Source organism: Lathyrus oleraceus, chromosome 7 (assembly GCF_024323335.1).
Source record: "Lathyrus oleraceus cultivar Zhongwan6 chromosome 7, CAAS_Psat_ZW6_1.0, whole genome shotgun sequence".
Classification (NCBI taxonomy): domain Eukaryota; kingdom Viridiplantae; phylum Streptophyta; class Magnoliopsida; order Fabales; family Fabaceae; genus Lathyrus; species Lathyrus oleraceus.
Window position 1 is genome coordinate 331,634,326 of NC_066585.1, and position 11,698 is coordinate 331,646,023.

General features: G+C 32.7%; 1 pseudogene; it reads left to right on the forward strand.

Annotated features, from left to right (window-relative positions):
* The first annotated feature begins 226 nt into the window (after positions 1 to 226).
* On the forward strand, positions 227 to 3,104 carry LOC127103776 (protein NRT1/ PTR FAMILY 5.10-like; annotated as a pseudogene).
* The last annotated feature ends 8,594 nt before the right edge of the window (positions 3,105 to 11,698 follow it).

The following is an 11,698-nucleotide window of genomic DNA, read 5'->3' on the forward strand; positions in this document are numbered from 1 at the left end:
CATTGACTTCAATTGTTTAATGCATGCTCGTTATATATAATAATATATATATATATATATATAATATATATATAATATATATATATATATATTATATATATAATATATATTATATATATATATATATATATATATATATATATATATATATTAATTTAATGTGTTTCAAATTGGCACACTCATTGTTCTTTATTAAATACCCTTCATTATTTTCTTTGTATTTTTGATAGAAACAATCACATTATTTTCAGTAAAAGAGAGATTTCAAGATTCTTTCACAACCACCCAATAAGTAGAGAGATTTACGAGTCACAACTTAATCAGATATTAAAGAATCAAATCAGTATTGGTTTTATGGAGAATTCTAACGAGGTTTCATTAGAAGCTGAATTAACTGATCTTGTAGATGATGCTGTTGACTACACTGGACAGCCAGCCGTTAGATCCAAATCTGGTTATTGGAGATCCGCTTGGTTCATCATAGGTACTTTCATTTTCTTACTAAAACATACAAATTCATCTTCTTGATTTGTTTTTTTGAGTTTGTAAATTTTATGTTTATAGGTGTGGAAGTATCAGAAAGAATGTCATTTTATGGAATTCAAGGGAATTTGATATCATATCTAACTGGACCACTCAAACAGACCACTGCATCAGCTGCTAAAAATGTCAATATATGGGCTGGAACAGCTTCTCTTCTTCCTCTATTAGGTGCTTTCGTTGCAGATTCTTTTCTCGGACGGTACCGCACAATCATAATAGCTTCTCTCATCTATATCTTGGTTAGTTCAATTCTTCACTTATAAGTGTCTGTGTCGCGTCCTGGTGTCTGATTTCTGTGTCGGAGTCTAAGCTTCGTATGTTATAGGCTATAAGGTTGATGTTTTCATAGAAATAATATATGATAACTCTATTGGCTCATTGTTTTGATGTTGGTTATTGGCTTAATATAAATTACAGGGACTTGGCTTGTTAACATTATCAGCTAAGCTTCCATCCCTCACCAAATCTAAATGTCAAGTTGATAGTGAATTCATATTATGCTCTCAACATTCACAAGTAATCTTATTCTTCATCTCACTCTATCTAGTTGCCATTGGACAAGGTGGACACAAACCTTGTGTTCAAGCTTTCGGCGCGGATCAGTTCGACGAACATCATCCAAAGGAGCACAGAGCCAGAAGCTCTTTCTTTAACTGGTGGTTTTTTACAATGGTTGCAGGTTGCGCTGCAACACTTTCAATCTTGAACTATATACAAGATAACTATAGTTGGGTTCTTGGATTTGGAATCCCTTGTATTGTAATGACAATTGGTTTGCTTGTTTTCTTGCTTGGAACAACGACCTATAGGTTTAACATCAAGGATAATGACAAGAGTCCTTTCCTTAGAATCTGTCGTGTATTCGTCGCAGCTATAAGAAATTGGCGAAATACCTTACCAAACACATATACTGAAGAGGAATGTGAAGGAATGCTTCACCATCAAAGTTCTGATCAATTCAAGTAAGAAATATAATGCTAATTTCATGTCTAAAACTTTCCATTCTTGCCAATAGCATTCTTAAAGCATATAAATGTGCTATAGTTCATCTTGTTTTTTGCATTTTTAGTTATTATAAAGTTCCTTTGAGTTTTCTGAAAGGCATTATATTCATATGTGGTACATTGTAGTGATAAATTGTTGCTTTGAACTTGAGTATTATTGTTGATGCATATTAAGTTTATACATCGACCAAACTCATCCTTACAAAATTTCTAAGTGAATTTTGTCACTCTTTATAAACTCGAATTAGATTTCATCATTAGTCTATGTAGGAGTTTGGTTTTTTCCAATACGCTCTCTCATGGCCGACACACTATTGATCTTAATGTGTGTATATAAATGATGAGTGACCAAAAATCGACAAGTTTTGTTACTATATTAAGTTTTCATGCTTTAGATTTTTGGAGAGAAAAATCTAGAATCAAATGGCATGATGACGGTGAGAGAATCGCAACCTATTTTTACAAAATGGCTATAATCAGAAACTGCAAGCCTAAGGTTTCTCATCTTATGCCAATAGCTGATAAAATCAAATCAAAGTTGTCTTGCCTAGAAAGCCTCTCTACAATCCATTGCAGGCATGATGCAATTAGTGAAAATTGTTATCCATGGTATGCTAATCTATATGCCTTTTTTGACTTAGCTTGTATTTTCTATATTGGCAGCTTCCTCAACAAGGCATTGTTAACACCAAAGAGATCTAAACAAAAACAGTTGTAGCATTAGCGAGGTTGAAGAAGCAAAAGCAATACTAAGGTTGGTTCCAATTTGGGCTACATCTTTAGTCTATGGTATTGTTTTGCTCAAGTTTTTACATTCTTCACCAAGCAAGGCAAATCTATGGAGAGAACGATTTTCCCGGTTTTGACATACCCCCAGCTTCACTTCAAACGATTAACAGTCTCGCCGTTGTTCTCTTCAGTCCAGTCTATGACCGCATATTCGTTCCAATAGCACGAGCTATCACAGGAAAACCCTCAGGCATCACAATGCTTCAAAGAATCGGAACTGGAATTTTTATATCCATATTCATAGTGGTATTTGCAGCATTCATTGAGATTAAAAGACTAAACATAGCACAAGAGTATGGTCTTGTTGAAGATCCAAATGCAACTGTTCCAATGAGTATATGGTGGTTGATTCCTCAATACTTTTTGTTTGGAGTTTCTGAGTTTTTTACTATGGTTGGTCTTCAAGAATTTTTCTATGATCAAGTTCCAAATGAACTAAGAAGCATGGGGCTTGCACTGTATTTGAGTATTGTTGGTGTTGGAAGCTTTTTAAGTGGATTTCTCATTTCTATAATTGAAAATCTTAGTAGCAAAAATGGTGATGAAAGTTGGTTTTGTGACAATATCAATAAGGCACATCTTGATTACTTTTATTGGTTACTTTCTGGATTAAGTGTGGTGGGGTTTACTTTCTTCATTTATTTTCTAAATCTTATGTTTATAATAACAAAGGTATCATCAAGATAGTCAATCGTTAGTTTTATTTATTTATTTATTTATTATGTCATATTTGTATTGATGGCAGTTTGATATGCATGGTACAATAATGCATGATAATGAAGTAGGGCTTAACGGTAATATAATTGATAAACTTTTATAATATATCATGTATTTTTGTTAGGAAATAAATCAGTTCATCTTTTTAATTTGCAATTGTTAGTTTCAAAGTTTCATTTGGAAAGTTGTTTTTGGTGTTTTTTTTTTTCATACATGTTCAGTTTTGATAGTTAAAAAGTGTAAATTAATTTGAAAAGTGAGAGAAGTCCATCTATAAATAGAAAATTAAAAAAAAAAGTGTTGCCAAAAAGTGATTATTCATAAAGCACTTAAAAACTAAAGACATTATACATACAAAATTGATTAGAATTGTTCAATTTGATACATTGTTCACTTTTGCATCTATTGTACATTGCAATTTTGATTTTAGTAATTTACTTCTCACATATTTGGATCACTTCAAATCTTTTGTTGGAGGTTGCTTCTCAATCGATTACCGATAAAAGAACATTTTCATTCTCGTGGAATTCTGGTGGTTTCTTCTAGCTTGTTGTGCCCTTTTCGTTTTGCGGATATTTTTCATCTTTTCTGGACCTATGAGTCCAATGCGGAGATTTGGTTCAAAGTCTTCGGACATTGATCATTTTTGTGAGGTTGATTCTTTAGAAGATTTTTTTTTATTCTTTTTCGCTAGCCTCAAGGTGTTCAAGAATTGTTTTGATTGCTTCTTTTGGCCTTGTGTTCGCTGGATTCTTTGGTTGTGTAGGAATTTATTAGTTTTCAACTCGAAGGAAGCAGAAGGTTGAGACTATTTTGATATAATTTTAAGGATGCCTTGGGATTGGTTTCTTGCTTTCTTTGGGAAAATCTTCTTTAGGGTTTAAGAGGATTGGAAATTGGCCCCAATTAGACCGTCTTTTTATCTTTTTCATAGTTGGGCCTCCTTCTTTATATTAAGGATTTAGTATCCTTTGTACTCTTCATAATACATTCTTGTTTATAAAAAAAAATTAGTTTCAATTTTTTTAATTGCTTCATTCATAATTTATTTGAGTGCATCTTCCCCATTTTCTATGTTGTCTTTAAACATTTGTGTTGATAATTTTTATTGATTAGTTGTATTATGTATGTGATTCATACTAGTTATTTTTTCTTGGGTTATAACTTTTATGGAAAACACAATAATACACATTTTAAAAAATATAAATTTGGTTAAAAACATTTAAACACGTAATTGAGTAAAATGTTACTTTATTTTGTTATTTCTGTTATTTGCTTTATTTGTATTATTATGAAATTTGGTGTTAGAGATTATAATAAAGAGAAAATGAGATATGAGATGAGAGCGATAAAAAAAGATTAGAAAGAAGAAAAAAGGAATGAAAGAAGATATATAGAAAAAAATAGATTTTTCGATTGGGAGGATAAAAAGAATGCATTAGAGAATGGGAAATATAAAGAGGTTGATTCAGAAAATGAAAGCACAACATCAACTTGAAAAGGGTTAAAAACTCTAACAAAGTGAGACTGCAAGTGCCGTGGAAGTAGTGAATTTTATTTTGGAGAAAAAAATTGAACGAGAGAAGTAGATTGAGAGGAGAAGAAGGTGACGACTTAGACCTAAAAAAATTTGAATTGGGAGAATGACTAATGACTAGGTGACGCCTACAATCTTAAATGCATTAGGTTTAGGAATAAATTTTTAAGTGGCAACTAAATGAGCCTTGTACCTCTCAATAGTTTCATTGGCATGCATTTTCAGCTTAAAAACTCACTTGCATCCAATGGATTTCTTGTGAGAAGGTAAAGGTACAATAGATCTAGTATTGGTTTTAATCAAAGCATTCAACTCAATTTGAATAACATCTTTCCATTTGGCACCACAGATAGCTGACTCATAGGATTAAGCTCCAGTTATGGCATATAGATTTAAAGTGAAATGTTTGTGTGCATGAGACAATGCATCATATGATAAGAATGATGATAGATGATACTTACATTGGGAAGATGCATTGAGATCAACTGCTTCTGAAATGGGGATTGTATTTGAGATAATATTAGAATGGTAATCTTGGAAATAGTTAGGAGGTTTGGTTTGTCTGGAAGATTTTAGGATAGGTAATGAAACTTGAGTATTTGTACTATTATCATGAGCACTATTATTTGAGCGACGTGGTGGTGTAGGCATTAGGGTATGTGAAGAAGAATCATGAGGAATAGTTATAGTAGGGATATGATAAGGATTGGAGGGAGAATTACTATGAGGAGTAAGTGTGTCTTAGGGACTTAAGATATCATCAAAGTAGTATGGTTGTGGGTCTGAGGCTTAGTACCAGGTGTATGAGGATCAATGGAAGATTGTTTATATGGAAAGTGTTATTAAAAAAAGGAGACATCTCTTGACACAAAAAATTCCTTGTAGTGCAAGTCAAACAAAATTTGACCTTTGGTGTCAGGTTTATAACCTAAATAGATGCACTTTCTAGATCTAGAATCTAACTTCTTTCTTTGAGCTTTTAAGGTGGAAGCAAAACATAATGAGCCAAAAAACTTTGAGGTTTGTGAGGCCAGGTAGTCTATTGTATAAGATTTGGTGTGGTAACATGTGCTTTAAGAAAATAGTAGGCAATCTATTAACAATGTGAACTACATGGCCAACATCATAAGCCTAAAAAAGATGAGGTGATTTTGATTGAAATATGATGGCTCGAGTGATACCTAGAATATGTTGGTGCATATTTTCAACAATGTCATTTTGTTGAGGAGTACCAATACAAGATGTTTGGTGGATTATGCCAAATTGTTTGTAAAAATTGTTAGAATGAATTCATAACCATTATCAGATCTAATGCATTTAATGGTCATGTTAAACTGAGTTTGGATCATTGATACAAAAGACTTAATGAGAGATAATGCTTCAAATTTTAATTTCATGAGAAATAACCAAGTGAATCTAGTCTTATGATCTAGAATAGTAAGAAAGTATATATATCCATCATAGATGATGTAGATATGGGACCCCAAATATCTATATTTACCAAGTCAAATGCATAATTGGAAACATGATAATTAGGAGAAAATGGGAGTCTCCTTTGTTTAGCATAAAAACATATTATCACATGGAATGGAAAGAGGTAGAATTTTGATAAAAGGAAAGTGTTTATGTAATTGAATCAATTTTGTATTAGATGGGTGACCAAGTCTTAAGTGCCAAAGATTATAATTATGAGTTGTGTCTAAAGATTGATCATGTAAAGTATTGATGGAATGAGTAGATGGAGTGTGGTACAATGTAACTGTAGGAGAATATAAAGTATGCAATCCACCATTAGTCTAGCTGTGACAATCATCATCTTGGAATGAGTATCATGTATCATGCAATCACTATCATTAAACATCAATTAACACTTCAAATTTTTGGTTAGCTTGGGAACAAGAATGAGATTAAAGGAAAATCGGGCATATATAATACATTAGTGATATCTAAGCATTTGACAAAGTGTATGGTGCATGCATAATTAGTGGTGACAAAGGCTCAATTTGGCAGTTTGATGGTTATGGGATTGATCTGTTTGATGCATTGAAAAAAAGTTTTTTTATGACATACTTGATCTGTTGCACCAATATCAAGAATAAAATTCTCAAGTTTAGGAGAGTTATAAATGGTGCATATGATACCTGATACATTGTCAACTTGAGTTGTCAAATGCTTGGTGTTGTGAGACTGAGAAAATGTTGATGATGAGGTTCCTTTGAGAAGAGATAGCAAGGATTTATGTTGGTCATGTGTGAATTCCAAATTGCACTAAACTTGCTTGTTGTCTTCATTGGAATCATTTAATACTTTATTATTAAAGGAGAAAGTAGGAATAAATAAACCATTTACTAAAACAACCCACATTTCAAAATCATTTACTTTTATAAAACTTTCAAATCTTGCTTTCCACAATTCAAACTTTCACCATGAAATAGTGAATGTGTGTCTATGAAAATACCTTGGTTAAAAGTAGAAGTGTATACAATAATCATATTCCTCCTAAGACGATTCATCTTTAAAAAGGAGTTAGGCTCTGATGTCACTTGTTAAAAAAGTGACTCCAAACATAGGAAATGGGTGACTTGTGTGGGTTTGAAATACGGTGTCCAAAAATAAATTCTTTAATAAAATCATATTTTAAAATAAGTTTGTAAAAGAAAACTAAAAATAAGCAGCGAAGTAGAGAAAACTAGAGTGGAAAGAACGAAATACAGTGAAAATAAATAAATAACTAGAATGTAAAGAGATGAGGGAAGATAAAGATACATCATAGATTTATAGAGGGTTGTCTTAACCACTTGGCCTACTCCTCTCCCCAAAAATTTATTCTTGAGAGTTTCCACTATGATATGAGATTTTTACAGAGTGTTGCCCACGAACCTCCTTACAAATAGATTGGAATTTTACACTGGCTATCCTTCAAACCAAACAAAAGGTGTAACTATGGAGACCTCCCAACCAAACACAAGATTTTAAAACATGAGCAATTTTGAACAAAACGAGGGCTTTTAACACTAGGCTAAATTGACGAACTAATGCGAGATTTTAGCAAGCAGATCTCAAAAATCAAGTAGAGGCTTTACTAGGTTCATCTTAATAACCAAATAAGAGCTTTCGATTGGTTTAACTGAGAACCAAAACAACCTTGTGTCAATAAATATATCATAATAATGATCTACACTAGAACCAAATTACTTCACAAGTAAATATTTTCCCTCAAAGCACTATGGAAAAAAGAAGATATATATATATATATATATATATATATATATATATATATATATATATATATATATATATATATATATAGAGATAGATAGAGAGAGAGAGAGAGAGAGAGAGAGCTAGTATTCAAAATATATTTTAAGGGGTGTTTTGAAATGAGTGGAAGCCCTCTATTTATAGGACAAAATGTGACTTAAAAATGTAAATATTTCATGGGTTTTTTAATGCTCATAATCGATTATGAAAATTACACAATCAATTATATAGTTTTAAAAGGGAAGGTTCTTAAATGGTGTCGTCACTAATCAATTAGAAGACCTAATAATCTATTAGTAGGGTTAAAAAGTGATAATTGACTAATCCCAATGGTCTAATCAATTATGCCATGTAAAACACCCTTTTAATTGACTAGAAAGAGTCTATAATCCATTATATAGGCACAAAAAGGTTTTTGATAGTTTTAATAAAATAAGATAGGCTTTTCCTATCATTTGAAAGTGTGTGTGTGTGTGTAATTTTCCTCAGTAATTCAAAAGATAATCTTATACCTTTATAAACATAGATCACTCAACACAAACAAAGCGAGCTTTCACACTTCCTCTCTTTCACAACTCTGTAGATATCTCTTGCTTGATGCAACAAAGATTTATCATTTCATGTTGGAGTTGACTTGTTCTATTTGATAGGGCTTAATAACTCATCTAGATAGGTACCATCATCAAAGAGATTGCTTTATTATATATTTTTAGAAACTCCACCGAACACCACTTGATATTAGGTGTTCTTCTTCATAAACAGACTTTAACATCTTTATCTACAAGCACCACATCTTGATCATCTCATTAGATGAACACTTCACCTCACAATGTTGTCATCATCAAAACAAAATAGGTCAACAAATTACTGCAATCATTATACATGTAAGCTCATATATCTATAATTCACACTTCTTAGTTATTTGAGCAAGACTCAATACTCTCATGATACGAGCATGTTGCTACTTTGGCCTCTAAAGTGAAAGTTTTTAGGTTTAAGAGCGTTGGAATTCCTTGACTAGAAAAAAAACTTCCAAATTCGCCCTAGAACTCACAGATCATTCAATAACATGTCATAGTCACTGTACTCTAGCTACAATTTTTTATGTTTTCTCTAATCTCTTCCACCTAACACATGGTAGAGACGATTGACATGATACGTCCATTAATGGATCGAGAATGGTAATAAATGCCGCCCCTTATGATCGGTAAATTAGCAAGTATATTAATCGGCCAATGTAGTAATAAAAAGGGGAACTCCTCAGTATCGATCTCAATGACTGCTTGACAATATAGAGTTCGAGATTAATTTCAACTAAACAAAAGCTTAGGGGTTTTGGGATAGTTTGGTGAAATATGAAATCAATTACAAATAAAACTAATAAAGTACGTGAACCGTTAAAACAAATATGAGTAGTATGCTAGGGAAGGTGTGTGATTTACTCCTGTAATAACACTGAATCAATATTGCAACAACAAATATCAATTGATTAATTACTGGTTCTTTAGGGTGTTTACTCCTAAGTCCTTAGTGAGAAAACCTTTAATCATTCATCCTAATGCATATGTCCACAGAGAATTACATATGAAATTAAGCATTCAATTATCAAGAATATTCTGGTTTCTATAGGGTATCCCTAGTCCTAGGTAATATCTACTATAGAATAATCTCAAGCAAGGCATTAACAATGACGGTCCAACCTAATCGTTAATCATAAGTCAAGCCCGTTTGTCCGACAGAGCAAGCATTAAGAACAGCAAGAGAATAAACTAATTATGGAAAATGACATTGTTATTGCAAATACAAATTAATAGTTATTCTAGCTTCAAATCAGGGACCCCCATAGGATTGAGGGGTTTAGCTACTCGTAATATTCAATGAAAACAAAACACAAAATTTAGACATTACAGATACTAAGATGAAATTGAATCTTCAATCACTTTCGTTCATGAAAATCCTCCTTCCACCAAAGCTTATGTGTTCTTCAATATCTCTCTCTATATTTTTGCCGTTAAAAAAGAAGTCCCTTCAAATGTGATAGTAATCTCCTTTAAATAGAAAAATACTCCCTTTTCAGATTCTCCTGGTCAATAAAACGTTTTCGGACAAAAAGATCAGGTCTAATAATAGCCCAATCCACAATAATTTTCAAATCTGGCCTAAAAAAGAAAAGTTTCTAAAAATCACATGCATGCCTGCTACTGCCGTAACAGGTGCTACGGGTGGCCGTAGCAGGCCAGTGGACCTGGCTTGTCAACTGAAGTTGGAGCTTTTTGTCTGCTACGGCCAGTAGCAGGTGCTACGGGTGGCCGTAGCAAGCCTACTAGAGCATGGGAAAACTTCTCCGATTTTTCGCGATTCTCCTTGGTTTATGCATCTGATCATCCTTGAATATCTGTTTGAACCTGAAAATAGTAAAACACACAACCCAAGATAAAATGCGGAAAATGGAAACAAATTGATGAAAAACAGTGAACAGATTAAATGACATTAATGGTATAAGAAGGTGTAAAAACCAGTTAAACTATATGACAAATGCAAATGACTCGCCTACTTTCACCTGTTAAAATGATAATAACTATAGCACAAATGGTGACTGATCATAACCCCAAACTTAACTTGTTGTTTGTCCTCAAGCAACTTTAAGTACAAAGACTCATGTCACTCCCAAATGAAATAAAAACTTTTCACATACCATCATACCTCTAAGATCTTCCATGACCCTCATTTGTTGATACCTTTGGTTTTTTGCTGGATTACAGAGGTTGATTGATTGACCACACCTTCACTTAAAAGTACTGCTTCACCTGTTAACTCAATTCACACTCTCACCAAATCTCTCGGGTGTCAATGTGTTTTACACTCAAAATTCATAGTACGTAATACCATACCACAAGCTTGAATAAATTCTATTTTAATGTCAAGATGCACGAAACACACACGCTCTTTGAGGTCTTTATGGTTGTAATGGGGCTAAGATTAAGGTCGGATAATTTTGGAAAATTAGGCTAAGGTTCAGAGTCAATACGATCATTATCTTGACTATGCTCATTTTGATGGATTAAGTGTTATCGAGGATTCAACTTTTGGATTTGACTTTATTTTCAATATCTGCTGACGTCTCCTTCTTTCAAGTGCCATGATGATTATTCATTTCAATTTGATTTTTAAAGTTTTTATATTTTCTTTTTATTCTCTTATATTTTTTTCAATCATCACATGCCCTCATTTGTACTAACTCTGCACAACTACCTTAAACTTAAGGGTTGTTATCCCAACAGCAACCCCAAACTTAGAATGAACATGGATCTGATAACTCACATAAATACTCTGAACAAGGTGTGGGAGTGTTTGGGCCATAGTTTAATATTATGTGTTTTTTCAAAACAAATAAATGGGTAACGATTCAAATGAGGTTAACAATGGATAATAATAAAAAGGATGACTAGAAAGGCTCAGGGGTAAAAAAAAACGTGCCTCAGTGTGTGTAATCATGCAACCGAAATCAGAAAATAACGTACGTAAGTTATGAATGATAAAGACATACCTGCATGCTCTCTTATGATGTACATTGTGTTTGGGTTTTTCTTCTCTCACCATGTTAGGTAGAGCTGACAACCTTCGTAGTACCTCTTGCTCGATGTGGCTACTCAATTAGTTGTGATAAACCTTCTCAACTTTCAATCCAACTCAATTAAACCAATCAGATCATCTAGAGGTATATAAAAAAATATGTTGGCGAGTTAACATGCATAAAGGACACACATGCCTTTAGTTTGGATACTTTTCGCACAACCATTAAAGCTACAATTATCACATTACTAGATGAAAGTAAACAACTGAAAAT